Below are 22,913 nucleotides of genomic sequence, written 5' to 3' on the forward strand. Positions count from 1 at the left end.
ATATGGTTGAATGACAATTAAACTTGAATTAAATTGAAATACAATGAAAAGTTGGTTTTGAAGGGCATCTGCGAATAGACACGTGCTCATGAATATTTAACTCCAGATGAGCAGAAACCAGATATAAACAAGAGAAAATCTGCGGGTGCTGGAAATCCAAGCAATGCACACAAAGTGCTGAAGGAACTCAGCAGTCTAGGCAGCATCTGTGGAAAAGAGCACAGTTTACGTTTCGAGCCGACACCCTCCAGCAGGACTGGAGAACAAAATTATTATATTTCATTCCAATGTTTTTAACACTATAGATTATGATTTAGGTCGACTATCTCCTGAATGTGAGAGTCACCTATAAAAGTATACATGAATACTTCCCTTGGCATACCAGTGTAGGATGCATCTCATTAACACCTTGCGCATTAAAAAGAAGTCTGATAGATGTGTTCAAGGTTATGGTAAAATGGGGCAAAGCAAATGGTAAGGAATATCTTTCGAGCTCCAGGGTAAGAGAACAATTAAAGTAATAAATGCTGGAGGAATAGGAGGGGTAGAACATCTCTACTGGGTACTTGGAGCATGTACCACCAGAATCAGTGTGTAAAATAACTGCTCAGTGCTGGGTGAAACAAGTTTTCAGGCATTAAGACAGGCAGCACATGGAACTAGAGCTGCTGCTGCTGCAAAGTGTAAACAACAACCTATTTCCATGTTGTGATTTACATGTAATCTCTCTCTCTCTCTCTCTCTCTCTCTCTCTCTCTCTCTCTCTCTCTCTCTCTCTCTCTCTCTCTCTCTCTCTCTCTCTCTCTCTCTCTCTCTCTCTCTCTCTCTCTCTCTCTCTCTCTCTCTCTCTCTCTCTCTCTCTCTCTCTCTCTCTCTCTCTCTCTCTCTCTCTCTCTCTCTCTCTCTCTCTCTCTCTCTCTCTCTCTCTCTCTCTCTCTCTCTCACTCTCTCACTCTCTCACTCTCTCACTCTCTCACTCTCTCTCTCTCTCACTCGCCGGCAAAGGCATTGGATTGCACTCAGGATTAGTTGACTCTTAATCCCCTTAGGGTAACAATCATAGACAATAAATACCACCAGGCCATTGTTGTGTAATTTTCAAGAACAAGTTAAATGCCACCTTCAGCAACTTTCTACCCACGCAACTAAACGTAGCAGAGGCCAATCATTAGGGCCCCCCAGTTCAACAAATTCTACATAGAAAGCAGGTCTGGATAATGCAGCAACAAACAATGCAAGGGATTTATCCAATAATTGCCTATCATACAAATAAAACTGTTTTCAAAACCCATGTCTAACGAGGCTTGGCACTCAGTTACTCTAAAAACAGATGCTTTTCAAGGTGACAGTACCTGCAGTACACTGCTGGCAAGCAGGTTACGGGTCCTCTCTTAGGAAACTCTCTGTTCAATCCAGTGTCCTTGTGTTTTCATCACTTACATTTAAATTCTCTCACATTACATGGAACAATTGTAATCAAGCACCATTCAGGAAAAATAACCTCATGTGGATAGGGTGATGAAGAAAGCTTTTGGTATGCTGGCCTATATAAATCAGCGCATTGAGTATAGGAGTTGGGATGTAATGTTAAAATTGTACAAGGCTTTGATGAGGCCAAATTTGGAGTATTGTGTACAGTTCTGGTCACCGAATTATAGGAAAGATGTCAACAAAATAGAGAGAGTACAGAGGAGATTTACTAGAACGTTACCTGGGTTTCAGCACCTAAGTTACAGAGAAAGGTTGAACAAGTTAGGTCTTCATTCTTTGGAGCATAGAAGGTTGAGGGGGAACTTGATAAAGGTATTTAAAATTATGAGGGGGATAGATAGAGTTGACATGGATAGGCTTTTTCCATTGAGAGTAGGGGAGATTCAAACAAGAGGACGTGAGTTGAGAGTTAAGGGGCAAAAGTTTAGGGGTAACATGAGGGGGAACTTCTTTACTCAGAGAGTGGTAGCTATGTGGAACGAGCTTCCAGTCGAAGTGGTAGAGGCAGGTTTGATATTGTCATTTAAAAAAAAATGGATAGGTATATGAACAGGAAAGGAATGGAAGGTTATGGGCTGAGTGCAGGTCGGTGGGACTAGGTGAGAGTAAGCCTTCGGCACGGACAAGGAGGGCCGAGATGGCTTGTTTCTGTGCTGTAATTGTTATATGGTTATACAAAATCTGTTGGATTATGAAAAGAATAGACAGTATGCTTTAATAATTTTTTCTGTTAACTTTTGTTCTGTTTGGTAAAAAAAACAAAGGATGAAGCTTCAATCACAGTGGCAGGGAGAAAAATATAAAAATCATATTGAACTGACCCTGCCCCTTTCCTCATTGACGTCATCTAGCTGGTTCTTATTGTTCTTAGTCCTACCACAACTACAACTTCACCTATGCTTAGATTTGGCTAAGGGGACCAGCCTCACGGCTTTTTTTCTGCAATTCCTTCATGCCTTGAACATATCTCCCCTTTACATTTGATACAGATACTGACAGTATTTAGGATGCACAATGACCAAGATATAGTTTGTTTCCAAATCAGAATCAGAATCATGCTTAATATCACCGGCATGCGTCATGAAATTTGTTGTTTTGCGGCAGCAGTAATAATGTTTAAAATCCATAAGTTACAATAATCTATATAAAAATTAAGTAGGTAGTGTAAAAGGAGAGCAAAAATAGTGACGTAGTGTTCATGGGTTCATTGTCCATTCAGAAATTGGATGGTAGAGGGGAAGAAGCTGTCCCTGAAACTTTGAGTGTGTGTCTTCTCCACAATAGTAGCAATGAGAAGAGGGCATGTCCTGGGTGATGGGGTCCTTAATGGCTGATGGCGCTTTCTTGAGGCATCACCTTATGAAGGTGTCCTTGATACTGGGGAGGTTAGTGCCCATGACGGAGCTGGCTGAGTTTACAACTTTCTGCAGCTTTTCCCAAACCTGTGCAGTGGCCCCTCTATAACAGATGGTGATGCAGCCAGTTAAAATGCTCTCCACTGTACACCTTTAAAAACTTGCGGGTGTCTTTGGTGACATACAAAAGACTCCTCAAACTCCTAATAAAATATAGCCGCTGTCAGGCTTTTGTGTAATTGCATCAATATGCTGGACACAGGATAGATCTTCAGAGATATTGACTCCCAGGAACGAATCTGTTTATCCTTTTCACCGCTGATCCCTCAATGAGTACCGATGTCTGTTCCCTCGACCTCCCCTTCCTGAAATCCACAATCAATTCCTTGATCATACAGATGTTGAGCGCAAGGTTGTTGCTGTATGACTACTAAACCAGATGATTTATCTTGCTCCTGTATGCCTCCTCATCACTATCTGAAATTCTGACAATAGTTGTGTCGTCAGTAAATTTGTAGATAGCTGTGCCTAGCTACACAGTTGTGCGCTAAGCAGGCATCCAAGAGGTGCACCAGTGTTGATCGCCAGTGAGGAGAAGATGTTATTCATTTATTCAAATTATATTCATTTTTCAGTTTCATTCGCTCCATTGTAATTTGACAAAGTACTTGCTGAACCTACCTACAAGCTTAGACTTCTTTCTTTAGAGCAAATCATTTTCCATCCAGTTTCTTTAAATACTTATTCGTGTTTAGTTTCACCTGCATATAGTTTGCGTAGTTACAGATTCTATTGCAATCATTAATGCAAACTGGGGCCCCAGCAATGAACAATAATTCATTCCATTTGTAAAGGAATTCCACAGGAATAAATATCAGTAGCCAACCTGAAATATTGTGCATCTTTCAGATAAAAAAAACAAACCTTGTATGTATTACACCGTACGTGTACTGAGGTGACTGCTTCATTATTGCTACCACAGGAATCTTGTGCTACAATGTGATGGGGTAGAGATTTACTACGTTTGAACTGATGAAGAGCACCCAGAATCTATCTGGCTCAATATGTAGTTTCAATTTATTTCTAATACCAGGCTCAGAAATAATAGATAGCCAGTCCTACAAAAGGAACCGGTTGAACTGACCTATTCCTTCGTTGGATTTTTCATGTACTTTTACCAAATCTAATTTTTTCTTCAGCCATTCAGCACACATGCACCCATTCATGTACATGCACAAACATTTGTTAGCAAGGAGATTGCATTTCAGGCAGGCTTAGTTGACTCTTAATCCCCTTAGGGTTACAACTGATAAGTAATTACTAAAGTAGCCAAGTGGAGTTATTCTTTGCCACAGGTGATGGGCTCCAAACCGTCACTGAGAACGCGGCCACAACAGATTTATCATATACGATACACGAACCGCACTGCATCCACAGGATCCTGCAAAATGCACCCCCTGAACAGATGATAAAAGCAGATTCAGTATTAACTTGCAAATTCAAAACTGGGAAAAGAAGTTTGCGTGGAAACTCGCTGGAAAATGGAGAAAGAGCAAAAGCTCTTGGCGCCTAATGATAGCCTTCCCCCACTTCCTTCAATGGTTTCAACCTGCCCTCAGAGGAATAGATATCCGACGGTTTTTAGTGGGTAAACCCAGAATGGTTAATGTTTGAAAACTGGAATCTACTGCTACTAAGCAATGAGAAAGAAAATCTAGTTAGTTCTAAAGACAAATGGGAAATCTGTGACCCCAAAGAGTCTATGAACTGCCTCTTACAGAGAGTATCATCTTGTTAATACAAACCTTGTGAAAAGGGTAACACCAAGACATCTGTATCATGGTTAGAGGGCCAGCTCTAAACTTCACTGGCGCTCCATGTTACATGACTGGGCTGAAAAATTTCAAGGGCTAAGGGGAATCGCTTTAGAATGATCTAGTTTATGTGCATGATTCTGAGCGTCAAATGAATAAAGTTGTAAGTATGAGGGGTGCTTTTGCCATATGGGGCAGATAGACCAGCTGCTGTGCTGTACACTGTAGTTAAGAAAAACCAGAGGAATTCAGCTGAAAGAATGGCATCCAGAAACAGAGAATTCGAGAGTCACCAGCAGCCACTTCAAAAGGACACATGTTTTGCACTGTGTTTGTTAACATACCCACATCCAGGATCGATTACGGTCGACTTGTTTGACAGTCCTTTATGAAATACTGAACAAGATGAAAAAGTGAGGACCTCCGGGCAGAGTAATTATCCCTCTACAGTTTCAGTGATGCAAGCCATCTGGATGAACAGTTACACCAAGCACACATCTACAGTACTTGTAATAAACTCCCTCTCACCAACCCCACGACCTCACAGCACCCTCCTGCCCTCCACACCTGCCTTTTCTTAACTGCTGATCATTGGCTTCTCCTGACTAAAGAACCCACATTCTGCCACCTCCATTCTCGAGAAATATTCCATCAGCTCTTCACGGGAAGAAGTGTTAAAGAGAATACAGTTCCAAGTATTAAAGGTCCCTCGGTATTTCTGTTTGCTTTGAATATTGGTGTATGTGTTTAAAAGTGCCAAATCACATTGCAAGCCAGAAATTCATGTATACACTAAAGACAGTTTGCCTTTTATCAAAAGCAGCAGTAGACTTTGGATTTGCAGTGTGTAACTAGGTAGCAGTGGTCTTTCACCAGAGGGACACAGGTTCAAAGCCAGCTTAGACTAATACTATTTAGTCACTAGCATGTGCAGACTGTGGCCTCCTCTTCTTAATCAAAGTTGTTCCATTTGTAAACAGTACCATTTTATTTACTTTGGCTATGTTTGGATAATTCGAAATTTCTCATGCAGACTGTTATCAAGAAGTAAGCGGCCTAAGGCCTCTCTGCGTTGAGTGTCTGGCAGGCTTAAGGCCGGCCCCAGAAAACACAATCCCGCAGCGCAAGGCAAACCCTGGCTGTGCGCTGATGGAACTGCAGGACCTTGCATCAGTGTTGGAATGGAAACTGAGGCAAAGGGCACCTTCCTCTGCTTAGAGTTACGGTACGGTACCTTTGATGTAGAAAGAATATCGTGGGTGTTTCACCAAAGGCTGGCTCATCCACAAACAGACATAGATAGTGATTTGAAGGAACCTTTTCTCTGTGCCTGACGCAGGGTTTCAACCAGGGACAACAACAATTCCTTTTCCCCACTGATACTGCTCAGCACACTGAGATCCTCCAATTGTTCACAGAAAATTGAGCATACAGTAGAACACTACAGGCCCTTTGGCTCATGATTTTGTGCTGACCTTTTAATTTATTCTAGGATCAATCTAATCTTTGCCCCTGACATTGCTTTCCATTTTTCTGTCATCCACGTGCCTAGCACAACCCCAGAATCCTTAAAAGAATAGGCTGAGTGACCTCGGCCTTCTTTCCTTGGAGCGATGGAGGATGAGATGTGACCTGATGGAGGTGTACAAGCTGATGAGAGGCATTGATCGTGTGGATAGTCAGAGGCTTTTTCCCAGGGCTGAAATGGCTGGCATGAGAGGGCACAGTTTTATGGTGCTGGGGAGTATTTACAGAGGAGATGTCAGGAGTAAGTTTTTTACGCAGAGAGTGGTGAGTGCATGGAATGGGCTGCTGGCGACAGTGGTGAAGGCGGATACGATAGGGTCTTTTAAGAGACTCCTGGCCAGGTACATGGAGCTCAGAAAAATAGAGGGCTACGGGTAAGCCTAGGTAATTTCTAAGTTAAGTACATGTTCCGCACAGCATTGTGGGCTGAAGGGCCTGTATTGTGCTGTAGGTTTTCCATATTTCTATGTTTCTGTCTTTCTAATGCAAGGACGTCCTTTAGGACAGAAATGAGAAGGAAGTTCTTTAGCCAGAGATTGGTGAATCTGTGGAATTCATTGCCACAGACCGCTGTGGAGGCCAAGTGATTGGGTATATTTAAATTGGAGATTGATAGGTTCTTGATTAGAACCTAATCAAGAACCTAATCTTCATCAGTCAGTCCGGATCGGGAGCAGCATCTCCAACACCATCACACTGAGCACGGGGGCTCCCCAGGGTTGCGTGCTCAGTCCACTGCTGTTCACTCTGCTGACCCATGACTGTGCTGCAACACACAGCTCGAACCATATCATCAAGTTCGCTGATGACAAGACCATGGTGGGTCTCATCAGCAAGAACGACAAGTCAGCTTACAGAGAGGAGGTGCAGTGGCTAATGGACTGGTGCAGAGCCAACAACCTGTCTCCTAATGTGAACAAAAGAGATGGTTGTTGACTTCAGGAGGGCACGGAACAACCACTCCCTGCTGAACATTGACGGCTCCTCGGTAGAAATCGTAAAGAGCACCAAATTTCTTGGTGTTCACCTGGCGGAGAATCTCACCTGGTTCCTCAACACCAGCTCCATAACAAAGAAAGCCCAGCAGCGTCTCCACTTTCTGCAAAGGCTGAGGAAAGTCCATCTCCCACCCCCCATCCTCATCACATTCTACAGGGGTTGTATTGAGACCTTCCTGAGCAACTGCATCACTGACTGGTTCGGAAATTGCACCATCTCGGATTGCAAGACCCTGCAGCGGATAGTGAGGTCAGCTGAGAAGATCATCGGGGTCTCTCTTCCAGCCATCACGGACATTCACACTACATGCTGCATCCGCAAAGCAAACAGCATTATGAAGGACCCCATGCACCCCTCATACAATCTCTTCTCCCTCCTGCCATCTGGGAAAAGGCTCTGAAGCATTCGGGCTCTCACAACCAGACTATGTAACAGTTTTACCCCCAATCTATCAGACTCTTCAATACCCGAAGCCTGGACTGACACCTTGCCCTGCTGTCCTGTTTATTATTTATTGTAATGCCTGCACTGTTGTTGTGCACTTTCTGCAGTCCAGTGTAGGTCTGTAGTCTAATGTAGCTTTCTCTGTGTTGTTTTTTTTATTACGTAGCTGTCTAGTTTTTTGTACTGTGTCATGTAACACCATGGTCCTGAAAAATGTTGTCTCATTTTTACTATGCACTGTACCAGCATCTGTATACACTGTATCCACTGTATGACAATAAAAGTGACTTGACTTAAGAAAGGGTGTCAAAGGTTATGGGGAGAAGGCAGGAAAATGGGGTTGAGAGCAATAATATAAATTAGCCATGATGAAATGGCAGAGGAGACAAATGGCTTAATTCTGCACCTATATCTTATGGTCTTATCAAAGAGTTCCTTAATTGCCCCTAATATATACGTTTATTACTCCAGATTCCAGCATCTGCAGTTTCTCATGCCTCCTTCACACCACACCTGATGACTAGGTACTTTATAGCCCTAAGAAATTCAAAACTAAGTTCAACAACTTTAGATCACAGTTATTTCTTGAACAATTTTTTTGTTTCTGAACATGCATCATTTCCACTATCTTTTTTTGCTCTTTACAAAGGACTCAAGAAAGAGAGCAGGTAGTAGGTTACATAAGCCGTCAGGGCATTCAATCAGACCAGATCTGATGATGCAAGAGATGCTGGAAATCCAGAGAAACAGACTCAAAATTCTGGAGGAGCTCAGCAGGTCAGTCAGCATCTAAGGAGAGAAATGAGCATTTGGTGTTATGTGCCAAGGAAAGGATGAGGGTAGAATCCAGAATAAAAGGTAGGAGGAGAGGAAAGAGCATGAGCTGCCAGGTGACAGGTGAATGGGGAGGTAGGCGAGTGGGGAGAGGGATGAAAGGGAATGCTGTGGAAAGCTGGGAAGTGATAAGTGAGAGAGAAAAAGAGCTGAAGAAGAAATCTGATATGAGAGGACGGTAGTCCATGGAAGGAAGGAAATGAGGTGGGAAGCCACAAGGAGGTGATGGACAGATCATGAGGGTGAGGGAAGGGAAGAGAAGAGGTGAGGGGGCCACAGGAAGGAGAGAAAACAAAGGAGGGTGGTTTCTGGGCGTTAGAGAAATCGATGCTGATGCCGTCACACTGGCAACTACCAAGACGTAAGAGGAGGATTGTCCCCTCCATCTGGCATCTGGCTTCATCGTGGCAACAGAGGAGGCCGCGCACGGACACATCGGTGTGAGAATGGGAAGTGGAATTGAAATTGGTGACTGCAGCAGAAGATGGAGCGAATGTGCTCAAAGAAGCTGTCCCCCAATCTGCATTGGGTCCGACTGATGTAGCGGATGTAGGATGTACAATGCATGCAGGCTGCCCCCAGCACATTCTGTTGGCTATTAAAGCAAATGGCACATTGCACTGTCTGCTTCAGAGTCATCAATCTGAATCGGACACTGAGGCTGCACCAGGAGCACAGGATGCAGGAGTCTCACCGACGTGCTCACAGGTGAAGTACGGCCTCACTTGGAAGACTGTTTAGGGCCCTGAATAGCAGTGAGGGAGGCGGTGTCACACTTAACACAGTGCAGGTATATGTGCCGGGAGGACGATCGGTGGGGAGGGACAACCAGAAAAGGGAGTCGTGGAAAGAGCAAACGGCCATAATTGGTCCTATCACAGACTTCCCTGTTGTTTCTTTTTTTCCCTCCTCCTTTATTCTGCATCCAAAACTTGTTCATATCTACATTTTCCAATTCATTGGATCATTCACCTAAAACATTATCTCTTTTTATTCCTATAGTTGCTGCCTGGCCTGCTAACAATTTCCTGATATCAGCTCTGGAGGTGCTTATCATTTTAGTAACTTTACTATACATTTGGTTCAGTATCTCTGAGTCCTTTTTTTATAAAATAGGGACCAAAATTACATACAGCTTTCTAGGTCTAACCAAATTTACACGTAAGCTTGCCATAAAATCGTCCGTGGTATCCTCTCCCCAATTTAGGATTAGCTCCAAGTCATGAGGGTCTTGTCTTTTGCCTCAGTGCAGTATCATTAATGTGTATGTAATCAGAATCAGAATCAGACTTTAATCGCCAAGTACCTGTACACATACAAGGAATTTACATCCGGCAGATGTTGTCTCTTTGCTCATAACAGATGATAAATATAAATGAAAATATAGATTAACCCATGCTGACTCACCACAGATCTCTGTTCCAGCCCATCAGTGGAATGTCAATTGCTCACTTCACAGCCACCCTTTGCTTTCCCCGGTTTAGCCAAGTTTCATTCTCCTTAAGAAGTTTGCCTCTTATGCCATGCACAAATAACTTAAATAGAACAGTTGCAGAACCTTTAATCACATCAAAATATATCCTCACCCAATGAGCTTCTGTAGCCAGCAAGGTCTGTCTTTTCATTCACAGCTCCAGTAAGTTAGTTTGACAAGACCTCCCAGCCTATTCACTCTGTGTCCCTCTTAACAAACCATTCCACAGCTAACTAACTCTCTCATTATTCCTTTCTTTGAGTACTTTTTGATGTCTCGCCCACAACAGATGCTGTGTTGCTAGTACCTAGTTCCTTGCACTTTTCCTGCGCTATTTCTTGACGTGAGAAAACAAGAAAATAGGAGCAGGAGAACGTCATTAAACACCTCAAGCCTACCTCACCAATCCATATGAATATGGATAATATACCCTCTTTGCTGCCAGTTCCCCATGGCCCTCAATTCCCTGAACTATCAAAAGTTGAACGACTTCCTCTTCAAACACCTCCAATGATCTCACCTACACAATCTCCTTGGATAGAGGATTCCAAAGATTTATCAGTCTCTGCAGAGGTTAGTTATTATAATGCTCAGTTGTGAATCTATGTTGCTCAGAATACACAGAGACATAATGATGTTATGCTGGAGTGTATTGACTGTCTGCATCATGGCCTGGTGTGGGGCCACCAATGCCTTTGAATGGAAAATCCCGCAAAAGGCAGTGGATTTGGCCCAGTACATCACGGGTAAAGCCCTCCCAGCCATTGAGCACAACTACAGTACATGTAGAAAGCAGCATCCATCATCAAAGATCCTCACCACCCAGGCCGTGCTCTTTTCTTGCTGCTGCCATCAGGTAGAAGATACAAGAGCCTCAGGATTCACACCAGGTTTATAAACAGTTACTATCAGGATCTTGAACAAAAGGGGAAAACTACACTCATCTATTGAGATGTTCCCACAACCAATTATCTCACTTTAAGGACTCTATATCTTGTTATTTCATGTTCTTGTTATTTATAGCTATTTACCTATATTTGCATTTGCACAGTTTGTTGTCTTCTACACTCTATTTGATCTTTCATTGATCCTGTCATACTTGCTATTCTATAGATTTGCTGAGTTTGGCCACAGGAAAATGAATCTCAGGATTGTACATAGTAACATAAACAGTATGTACTCTGATAATAAAATTACTTTGAACTTTGAGATTGAATCATACAACACCCATAAGTGTATTACAAAACAAATAAATGATGCTATGCTAGAGAACAATTCTTTCTTTGACTTTATCACTCCAACCATCTATTTCAGTATCATGTCATTTCAACCACCTCTCCCAGAAATGTACTTTCCATCTAATAAGGAGAGATAAGGGCTCTGCCTATCTTATATCCAACACAAATATATTTTCAGCATTCTGGCCGTTCATCAGTCACAATTCATTTACCCTGTAGGATCATTCAATGGATCTAAAGATGAAAAGGATTAGCTTTATTTGCCACATGTACTTTGAAACATCGGTTGCATCGAGGGTGTGCTGGGGCCAGCCCACAAGTGTTTCCATGCTTCTGGTGCCTACGCAGTATGGCCACAGCTTACTAACCCCTAACTCGTATGTTTTTGGAAAGTAGGAGGAAACGAGGGCACGCAGAGGAAATCCACACAGTCACAAGGAGAACTTACAGACAATAGCAGAAATTCAACCCCTATCTTACAGGTTATATTGTTCTGCCAGTTGTTATACTACAACCATCAGGTTTCTGAACCAACTTCACAACCCTAATCCTACCTCAGCAACAGAACTCTGCCGGACACTTCCTTCACTACCACGGGTTTCTCTCTGATTGTTCTTCTCTTTGCACTAATGTCTTTGCTTTGCACAACGTTTGCTTTTCACTGTCTGGTTTAACTTTTGTATTATTTTTGTTCTGTGTCAGTCTGAACCCATGTGGCTGCAATGCCGCTGCAAGCAGGTTTTTCATTATACCTGTACCTCACCGAAGCTGTGCACGCGACAATAAACTTGATGACTTGACCCTACATTTTATTGTTTCAACTACCTTAGTTACTTTGTACCTCGAACAGTAAAATAACAAATTCACTTCTTTGGCTTCCTCTCCTTTCCATCCTGCCCCCCCCCCCCATAGGAAACTTGCCTAATTTCCCGTTCCTTTCCACAGTTTAATTGCTAGCCAGGGAAAGACTGCTTTCACTGTTCACATATTGGAAAGGGAATTTTACATAACCACAGACACATGGCTAATGCACCATTGCTGATTCCTCTCCTTGGAGACCAACTGGAGTGACACTGTTTAGGCTAAATTTTATTGTCACATTAAGCACAACTGGGAAGAGGAAATTCCTGGGAAGGTCAAACTGTGTGGACATTTGTTTTTGTGTGGGGATCCGGAGAGCAGGCTGTTACTCCAGCCAACTCCAGCCTTTCATTTCAGTACGCTTCCACTCGATGCCATCTATTTACTTTTCTGTATTTTCCAAAGTCTCGCGAGGAGCATCTTGTTAACACACTTTCTCAGTACTGTACCGTAATCACTCGGAAGAACTGAACGTGTGATGAGGTGGACCTCAGATAAAATCTTCAGCTATGCACGATCCCTGTGGATTTCCTGATAATGAGGCTGGGCTGTTTTTGATTAACATATCATCTGAGTTTATGTAGCTCTGAAGGAGAACTGGTTCTTGATTAATTGTTTCACAGAGCTGCAGTCTGCCAGGACGAAGAATGAAAGGGACATATTGTGACATCATTACACTGCTGCAGATCCTGATGGAAAAAACGGGACATAATATTAAAAGGGCAAACTGTACTGGAAACGTTCTGCACACAGCTGACAGCTGGTGTCAAATGAACTTTGCCCAACAAGCAGAAGATGCAAAGTCGTTAGTTCAGGTCCACCCTGAACAAAGTTTGCTGAATCAAATGGTTTATTTGACAAGATGTTATCATCACCACAATAATTCACACAACCATTTTTTTTATGGAACAGGTGTCAGAGACCAGAGCGGGGGGCAATTGTAAATTGGAGTGAAAATGCCGCAGTTTAAAGTGGTTTAAAAAAGCTCCTGGATCAAAGGAACACAGAAGCAGCCTTTTTGCTCCTTGTCCTGATCTACTATCCAATTGGATTCTGCTGCCCTAGGCCACATCCCCTGTTACCTTTGCCTAACAAAAACTAATTTAGTTGGGCTAGTTGTTCGACTGATTCCATAATCAGGATGCCTCACAATTTTTGACAGCAAACATTAATATGATTTTGCACAGATGGGCAGAATCCACTCTACTAATTCTATAAGCTCTTTACTAATAGCTGTTTTTGCACTCCTTGTTTCCAATACAGGCAAAGAATCGTCCATAGATTCATTGCATTCCAGCTCACTGTCATGGTTAATCTTCAACCAACTTAATGCAGCGAAAATTGTTTCAAAATTCTCTCACACTCTTCCTCTCCCTTTCCCTTTCCTCCCTCTCTCTCTCCCCTCCCCCTCTCTCCCTCCCTTCCCCCTCCCCCTCCATCTCTTTCTCTATCTCTACTGAAAGCTGGAAATAAAATCATGCCCAGCATTTTATTTCAGATTTACAGTATTTTCACCATCTGCATTTCTTTAATTTTATCCACAGATGTTGCCATTTTCCTGAGTTTTTCCAGCATTTCCTGGTTATTGACTTTGTATTTCCTTGTTATTGACTTTGTATAACCCTACAATGATGAACAGGAAATTTGAGCTTAACATTTCAGAACCTCCACTTAAAATGCTGCTTTAAGCAGACAAGAAATCAGAGTGCACCCCCTTTCCAAACTTAATATCTTTAGCAAGGTCAATGAATTCATTTAGTGAGCGAGCCCTCCAGGACACGAATCCAATAACATGACCAAAAAATGAATCCAAATTACTTGACCCAAAAATGGACACTTCAAGAGAACATTGACTTGATGGGCTGAATGGACTTCATTTGCTACAAGGGAACCCATTGGCTGAACAGTTCCGTTCTTTTTCTGTCGCAAGAAGATGGGAAGAAAAGCCTTGGCACAGTGTGCAGAAGTGCCTCCAATAATTCTATGAAAGCAAGACTCATATACAGTATCTTTTAAATCCTGAGAATCTGCACATTTCACATTTTGAAGTCAGCCCTGTTCTTGTGAAGGAAACATGACAATCAGTTTGTGCACTGCAACTTCACCCAGTAAGCTCTGTGAAAATGCCAAGAAAACTATTTGTGAAAATCGATAAAACGTCAGGTACTGGAGATCTAAATCCGCCGTGGACGGTCCCAAACCTGACTGCGAAAGGAGAAGGATTCATCATGGGGCTAGCAACCCATTCCTGTAAAAGCCCAGAGTTACAGAAACACCAGCAGAAGCCTGGAAGGCCCCATCCTGAGAGAAGTGTCTTTGACGGGCTGTAGCTGAGGGTAACTTGAACGACCGGCCAGGACAGAGGACTCTGGCGAGCTGCTGTTGGTGGCCTTTGCCCTAGTAGCAATGATGGATTTAAGTAAGTAAGCAAGCCGGAAATTTGAAAGGTGTTAGAAATATGTTGGGAGATAAAGAATGGGTGAAGCAGAAGGATAACAAGCTTGCTCTTCCTATCCTATCCATGGCCTCTGCTTCCTCTGCAAGGCAACACGCTCAACAGTACAGCATTCCCTTCCTTTCTGCGCTGGAGTATCAGCCTCCGTTTTTGCCTTCGGGGTGAGACTTGACCTCATCACCTTCTCATTCTCAGTCAGGAGTGCTACCCACTTACTAAGGCACGTACCTAAAAGCAATGAGCCATCAACTCCCCAGCACAGTTTCGGATCACGAGGCTGCGGGATAATTTATTGCTCCTGCACTGTGCTCTCAACAGGCTGATTTAGCAAAGGATTATGGGTTAAAGCTGTTAAGACCCTGGCCACGACATCTGATTTCCTCCCTATAAATCTAGATTAACAGTAGGGCTTGTAAATACTGCTGTCTCTCTCCAGAGGCCTGACTGTGGTGGGGGACCACAGAAAAAAAAAGAGCCATCCCTTAAATTCTCAGTGCATCTTTTAGTGAGCTATTTATTATACATGAGGCAAAGCCTGATAAACAGCACCATATGTGATTCAGCTCTCTTTCAACATGCTGCAGCTTGGAGAACAGTTCTAAGTATAATGGTGCAGTGCTTTAATTTTTAATGTGCTGTTGGCTGCCATTTGGTGTTCAAAGACAGTGAAAGATGTCTGCCTAACAAGAAGCAGCTGGGGTGTACACTACAGGGCAGCAGCCAGAGACTGCCGTGCCGTCTGGGTGAGTTGGCTTTGCGTCTTTAACCAATCTCAATAAACTACTGTCCAGATTTTTCCTTGCTGTTATTTTCCACACCTCATGGCGGTGTTGTTTTGGTCTCCCCTCTGCTTTCCCCGTACAGTGGGATTTCTTCAAATTTCTAACCCTTTGGGAAGAAGGCAGGAGAATGAAATTGAGAGGGAAAATAAATCAGCCATGATCGAATGGTACAGCGGACTCGGTGGGCCGAATGGCCTAGTTCTGCTCCTATATGCTACGGCCTTATGGTCTTTATCATCTCAGTGATGCAGCAGAGAAAAAGACAGGTTAGGTCCTAGCCACTGGTATACTGGAGGGAAAGCTGGATCAGGTCCTCATCACTGGTGCACTGGAGGGAAACCCAAGTGAGGTCCCAGACACTGGTGCACTGTAGGAAATCTAGGTTAGTTCCCAACCACTGGTATACTGGATGGGATCTTCATTAGGTCCTCTTCATTGGTCCCTCCCCAGTTTTGAAGACTCACCTCCATAAACAGCTCCGAAGAGAATGAAATATCATCACAAGCCCTGGATGCAACTACTTCCCTGGTTATCTAGGACTGAAGTGCTGGTAATGATCTTAAATCCTACAGAAAATAGTGAATGTGGCCCAGGCTGTCACAGGTAAAGCCCAACCCATCATTGAGCACTTCTACATGGAGTGCTGTCACAGGAAAGCAGCATCCATTGTCAGGGACCCCCACCACCCAGCTCCTGCTCTCTTCTCACTGCTGCCATCAGGAAGAAGACACAGGAGCATCAGGACTCACATCACCAGGTTCAGGAACAGTTATTACCCTTTAACCACTTCTGAACCAGAGGGGCAACTTCACTCGCCCCATCACTGAACTGTTCCCACAATCCCACAATCTAAGGACTCATTTCAAGGATTCTTCATCTCGTGCTCGATATTTATTGTTTATTTATTTTTTATCATCATTTCATTTATTTTTCTTCTTGTATTTGCACAATTTGTTGTCTTCTGCACACTGGTTGTCTGCCCTGTTGGTCTGGTCCTTCATTGACTCTTTTATGGCTATTGGATTATTGAGTATGCCCACAAGAAAATTAATCTCAGGGTTACATATGGTGACACATGTGTACTTTGATAATAAACTTACTTTGGACTTTGATCTCTAGGACAGCTTGCTTCCACTCCATTGTGTTGACACTGAGGAGACAGACAAGGCTGATGTGGGACCCTCAGACATCTATTACCACAAAAGGTAATGAAGGCCAGACAGCTGGAGAGTGTGGAAGAGGTACACTCTTTCCAGCATTTACAGTGGGCTTCCATGTACTTGTGACTCATGGTCTCATGGGTCTCAATGCTTCTTCTTCACTTTGAGCTGAGATGGAGACAAGGATTCCTGGGAGACAGTGGGGATGTTCTATTATTTCACGGAGGCTTTGAGAACATCTTTCCCTCTGACAACCTGGCGCAGTTTAGAATAACCTGTCTCTTTCAGCTGATGAGCATAAAAAGCACAGGGCCTGCCCAACCTCATACCCTGAGTTAATGGAAGCAGCAGTGGAGATGTTGCCCTGGGGAGAGGCCAGTGGTGCTGGTCTGCTTAAGCGTCAGAGAATTTGGAGAGTTATTTGGTATTTCTCTAGTGCTTTGAAGTGCCTACTATAGGTAGTCCAAAGCTAAGAACCATACAGGAGGACAGACACCATGTCAACACACAAAAAGCTGGAACAATTCAGCAGGTCAAGAAGCATCTAAAGAGGGAAATGGACATCAATATTTCAAGTCAAGTCTCTTCATCTAAACCTATCTGCTCTGTAGACCAGGCGTTTTGTGCCAGTTCTGAAGTTTAAACCTTTAGTCACTCTTTTCCTCAGTAATGAATGTAGAAGTAACTCCATATAAAGTATTGGAAGGAAAAGTATGAAAATATTAAATGCAGAAAACAGTTTCATCTACTGTTTGATGTGTGATGTGTGATGTGGAGATTTGTGTACATTCTTGCTCTTCTTATCTAAGGAGAAATATTCCTGGCCAGTCTAACCAGGAAGCTTTGGGATATCACAGGATTCATCTCTGGGATGACATTATTATTGAGAGAAAAGGCTAAGTAGAATGGACATACTTTCTCTAAAGTGTAAAGAAATATACAAAGTCCATTGAAGTTTATAAAATTCTCAAAGAACTTAAAAAAATTAAAGGACAGTCCCTTGAATGAAGAATCTGAAAAAGTTGCAAATCTTCGACTGCTCTGCCCCAGACAGCCGTGGGGATTCAGTTGTTGACAATGTACATTGAGTCTAAGAAATATTAGGGCCAGTCATGGAATAAAAGCTAGTGGGGATGGGGCTGAAAAGATGAGTTATTGAAGTTTAACTATAATCTTCTAAAATGATGGAAGAGACCCAATGGTCTTGTGCTGCTCCTAATACTTGCCATATTGGATTGATCTAATAAGAAGGAAAACCTTGTACTTCTATAGAGCAATCTCTGGATGTACCAAAACACTTTACAATCGGTTAGATATAATCACCAATGCTGGATAAGCAGTAGCCAATTTACACATAGCAAGATCCCACAAACAGCATTGTGAGAATGTCAAGTTAATCTGTCTTTTTCACTGATATTGACTCAGGGTTAATGGGTATAATTTCCCTGCTCCCTCTTAAGCTACTGCCATAGGGTCCTCCACACAAATCTGAGGGGAATGACAGTCTACGGTTTGATTTTCCTTCTGAAAGAATGTTCCCTGCAATAGTACATTAGCGTGCTCAATTCTGCACTGGTACCTCAAGCCCTGGATGAAGTGCTCAAGTCTCTGAAGTCGGACTTGAGTCCATAATCCCCTGAGCCAGATGTGTGAAACTTTTCACCTGAGCCACAGCTAACACCAGTCATAGTGGTTAAGGCGATGAAAGTTGACAGGGAGAGTGTTGGAGTCCTTTAGAAAAACGTCACTGATTTAAAACTGGATCTTGATTATTGGAAGGATATGTTGTGAAATGCTTCCTCAAAGGACAACTGCAACCACCTCTCCTCTAACCAACCCCTAAATGTCTGCTGAGAAAAAGAAAGTCAAAACATAGTTGATAGATCTTTATTCAGAAAGGTGTTGATTAAAGAAAATGTAACCAAAGCAGGTAAATGAAGTTAAAATGAAGGTTGGATGTGACCTAACTTAACAGCGGAACAGGCTCAATAGATTCAGTGTGTTAACTAAATGCTGTAACTTCATTGCTTTCAGCCTGTGTACACATACAGAGCTGATATACTTTCCTTGTCAGGCAATAACCCACAGCACCTTCACTCAGAGTTGTCTTACTGTTAACAATTTTGAAGGTAAAATAAATAATTTTCAGCACGTTGCTATTTTTTGAATTTTCATGACAGGACGACATTATAGACATGGGGACAGAAAATTCACAAATGACAGTATGCCATCAATACCTTAATATAATCTGATTTAAAAAGATCAAAAATAAATCTGCAAAATCATAAGAACATAAATAGAAGCGGGAGTCAGCCATTTATCTCTTTGAGTCTTCACTGCCTTTTGCCAAGATCATGACCAGTTTTTACCTTGACCCCATTTTTCTGTGCCATCTCCTTATCCCTTGTTAGCTTTAATATCCAGAAATCTATTGATTTTTGCTTTGAGAGAAATTAATGACTGAGCCTCCACTGCCTTCTTCAGCAAAGAATTCCAAAGGATTGCTATGTTCCGTGTGAAAGATGTTCAGACTGTTGTATATTACTCCTTAGGGTAAATTAATGTCAGAGAGAACCAGAAATGAGTTCATGACAATGTGAGAAAGAGAATAACTCACAGGGCTATAGGGAGAGCAGGAATGGGACCAATAGGACCTCCTCAAGGGGGCTGACATGGTCTCGGTAGACAGAATAGTCTCCTTCCTTTTAAGATGTTACCAGTGAGAATATATAATTGATCTGTGAGCATGAGGTGAAACTCAAATTTATTCATGTTCATAAATAGAAATGTCATCCTTCCCTGTCTTTATACAGAGTTCAAGTAGTATTTCCCACTCTGTCAACCATTAAATTGCCCTGCCGATACTTTGGACGGATAACGGGTAGGGAAAAAAAACTAGTTTAACAAAGTGAAAGAATAATAACTAGCAATCATTGAAAGTATAAAGTTCCATTCCCTCAGAAATTAACTATTGATTAAAATGGTCAATTATTATTTAAAACAAGCTGTATACTTTGCTACTTCTCCTGACTTTTTATTTTCTCTCTTTGCCTTTAATTATTTGCTTTTGGGTGCCTTGTTAATTCCAAATCTCCTAACTTAATTTATACTTCCTTTATACCCATTTAGTTGTTTAATTCATGATATTCAAGGGTCTGGTAGCATAATGGCAATGTAACTGGAGAGGTAATCCAGAGGCCTGAACTAATGATCTGAGGGCATAAGTTCAAACCTTGCCAGGGCAGCTGTGGAATTTAAATTTGGTCAGATAATTAAATAAATCTGGACTTATAAAAAGCTGGGATCAGTAACACTGACAATGAAACTACTGAGTCGTTGTAAATGCCCATGTGCTTCATCATAAGAAGAAAATGGCATCCAAATCTGGTCTAACCCCCCAAAGCAATGTAGTTGCCTTTTAATTTGCTGAAGGCTGAACAAACTACTGAATTACATCATAAGTGGAACGAAAAACAACTGCTCTGTTTCAAGAATGTGGCTTGCCATCGTCTTCCTGACTTTCATTAAGGTGATGAGCACCGTGAGTTCGTGCAACATCCACACTCCTTCATGAATAAAGAGATCAAAATGCCACTGGCGTTAAATATAACTGCTTCCCTCTACAGGTGCTGCCTAAATTATTGAATAGTTTCATCTTCTTCTACTTATATTTCAGAGTTGCTGCATCTGCAGCTTTTTCTAATCTCGTTGGTTAAGGAGATTCTCTGTCGCTTGCTATTATATCAGTTAAAAATTCCATTTCCTATTCCATTTACTCTTTGCATTGGAATTATTGGATCAAAAAAACCTTTATACTGGGAGTTCTTAGAAAAACTCATAATAGGATATTGACTTACACAAAAAGTATGGTTAGCAAGCAAAAAAGCCTTTAGTAAGCTCTGCATGTAGCTTCCTGACAAATATTTGAGCAGTTTAGGCAGCTTGTCATGGGTTTCTGTACATTCTTTTTGACAATAATTGACTAGGACTTAGCAATTAATGCCAAACACAAGTCTACATTTCACACACACATCTAACCATCAAAGAACATGACTAAAGTACCAAGAAAATTTGCAATTAAAAAAATGTATTTAATCTAATTTTAGTCTTTAAAGTTAATTTATTCACCGATACTTTGCATTAAATCTAACCTTTGATTTGTAAACTGTGCTGTGATTCATGGGGGGATGATTAAGGCTGCTTGACGTCCAGTATTCATGTTATTATAATCCCAGTGGTGATGCTAAATGCAGTGCATGTTTGGAATACTAAGATCTCCAGGTTTTATAGATCAGGCCAGACAATGGATCAGAAAGCCAAACTAAATGCTAGGCCACATAATATCCGTGCATCTAATTAAACATGCTCTACTGCTTGTAATCTCCCCTCTTTATTTTCCCCTCATGAGCTGAAGTATCTGCAGAGTGCTATATTACTTGCTCATCTCAGCTGGGCCACTCCAAATCATTGATTAAAGAATTAAATTTATGGAGCACCTTCCATAGCCTCCCTCCAAGTGGGCCACAACCTTGTCATGGGTTTGGAGGCTTGCATGCCTCAGTCACCCAAAGGGCTATGCTGGCTGGAGTCAGTGCTTTGGCTGTAGGTAGGGTCACCCATACCAAACAGGTTAAATGGTAGAGGGTAGATTAAGAGTGGTCTACTGGTCCTCCAGGTCCAGGGGTTCAACTCAGGGCCAACAACCCTGACTGGTGAAACAAAACTGCTACAGAAACAGCAATGAATAATCCTTCTACATCTGAATGGTCAAGGACAGACAGAGATGGAGGACCTTCATTGCTGCCCTAGATGCCAGTGGTATAATGGGCAACAATGATTGATTCATTTCACAGTCTTGGGACTTCCAAATTAGATTTCCACCCTCTGAAGATTTACATCACCCTCATAATGTAGGAAACATCAAATGCACACAAAGCAAGATCCCATCCTGGAGCGTGACTAAGGTAGGTTCATCAGTTTTGGGATGTGCTGTTTGAGGAATAAATATTGGGCAAGACCTCAGGATGTCATGTAAGTAATGCCATAGGACCCTTTATCATTCACCTGAGAGAGGACTAGGGGCTCGAGAGCTAATATTTTACCTAAAGTATGGTCTTCACGCTGGGGTGAGAGTTGCTCCTGGAAACTCTGACACAGAACTACTACTGAGCTAAGTCTGGAATCTACTGCTTAGCTACAAAGATTGGTGGAGGAGCAGGTACTGTTGAGGAAACAGGTAGGATGCAGAAAGACTTAGACAGATGAGGAGAATGGCCAAGTAAGTGGCAAATGAAATACAACATTGGAAAATGCATGGTCATGCACTTTGGTAATAGAAATAAATGTGCAGACTATTTTCTAAATCCAGGAATCTGAGATGCAGAGAAACTTGGGAGTCCATGTGCAGAATACCCTGAAGGTTAACATGCAGGTAGAGTCGGTGGTGAGATAATGTCATGTTAGCATTCATTTCAAGAGGTCTAGAGTACAAGAGCAAGGATGTGATGCTGAGGCTTTATAAGGCACTGGTGAGGCCTCACCTTGAGTATTGTGAACAGTTTTGGACCCCTCATCTTAGAAAAGATGTGCTGGCATTGGAGAGGGTCCAGAGGAGGTTCACAAGGATGATTGATTCCAGGAATGAAAGGGTTATCATACATGGAACTTCTGATGGCTCTGGGTCTGTTCTCGCTGGAATTCAAAAGGATGAGGAGGGATCTCATTGAAACCTTTCGAATGTAGAAAGGCCTAAACAGAGTAGATGTGGAAAGGATGTTTCCCATGGTGAGAGTCTAGGATAAGAGTCCACAGCCTCAGGATAGAGGGTGCCCTTTCAAAACAGAGATGTGGAGAAATTTCTTTAGCCAAGAGTGGTGAATTTGTGGAATTTGTTGCCACGTGCAGCTGTGGAGGCCAGGTCATTGGGTGTACTTAAGGCAGAAACTGACAGGTTCTTGATTGGACATGGCATCAAAGATTACACGGAGAAGGCCGGGAACTTGGGCTGAGGAGGATATAAAAAAAAGGATCAGCCATGATTGAATAGGGAGCAGTCTCAATGGGCCAGATGGCCTAATTCTGCTCCTGTGTCTTATAGGACTATGGTCTTATGGACTGGCACTAACTGAAAGATGAGGAACGTGTGCACTTGTCTGTCTGGATAGCTGTTATCAATTCCTCAATCTCTCAGTCACATTCCACCATCTATGCCCATCAAAAAACTTGGAAGGAATGATTCGAACACCCCAGATTAAATGAGTGGCCTAATTTTAAATTTCCTATAATGTGCTTTTATATCTCAGATTAAGCAAAGTAAATTAGCATTGCAAATATGGATAGATAAATTATGTGATTTAACATAAAACATTACAGGACAGTACAGGTCCTTTGACACATTGTTTTGCCAACTTTTAAACAACTCTGAGATCAATCTAACCCATCCTCCAATGTTGCCCTCCGTTTTACTTTCATCCATGTGC

At 42.3% G+C, this 22,913-nt stretch overlaps 1 protein-coding gene across 5 annotated transcripts in view; it reads right to left on the reverse strand.

The window, feature by feature from the left end:
• Positions 1-22,913, reverse strand: part of LOC132391879 (fibroblast growth factor receptor-like 1) — a 329,539-nt gene that overhangs the window by 189,478 nt on the left and 117,148 nt on the right. The window lies entirely within an intron of this gene.

This window comes from Hypanus sabinus, chromosome 3 (genome assembly GCF_030144855.1).
Source record: "Hypanus sabinus isolate sHypSab1 chromosome 3, sHypSab1.hap1, whole genome shotgun sequence".
NCBI classification, from domain to species: domain Eukaryota; kingdom Metazoa; phylum Chordata; class Chondrichthyes; order Myliobatiformes; family Dasyatidae; genus Hypanus; species Hypanus sabinus.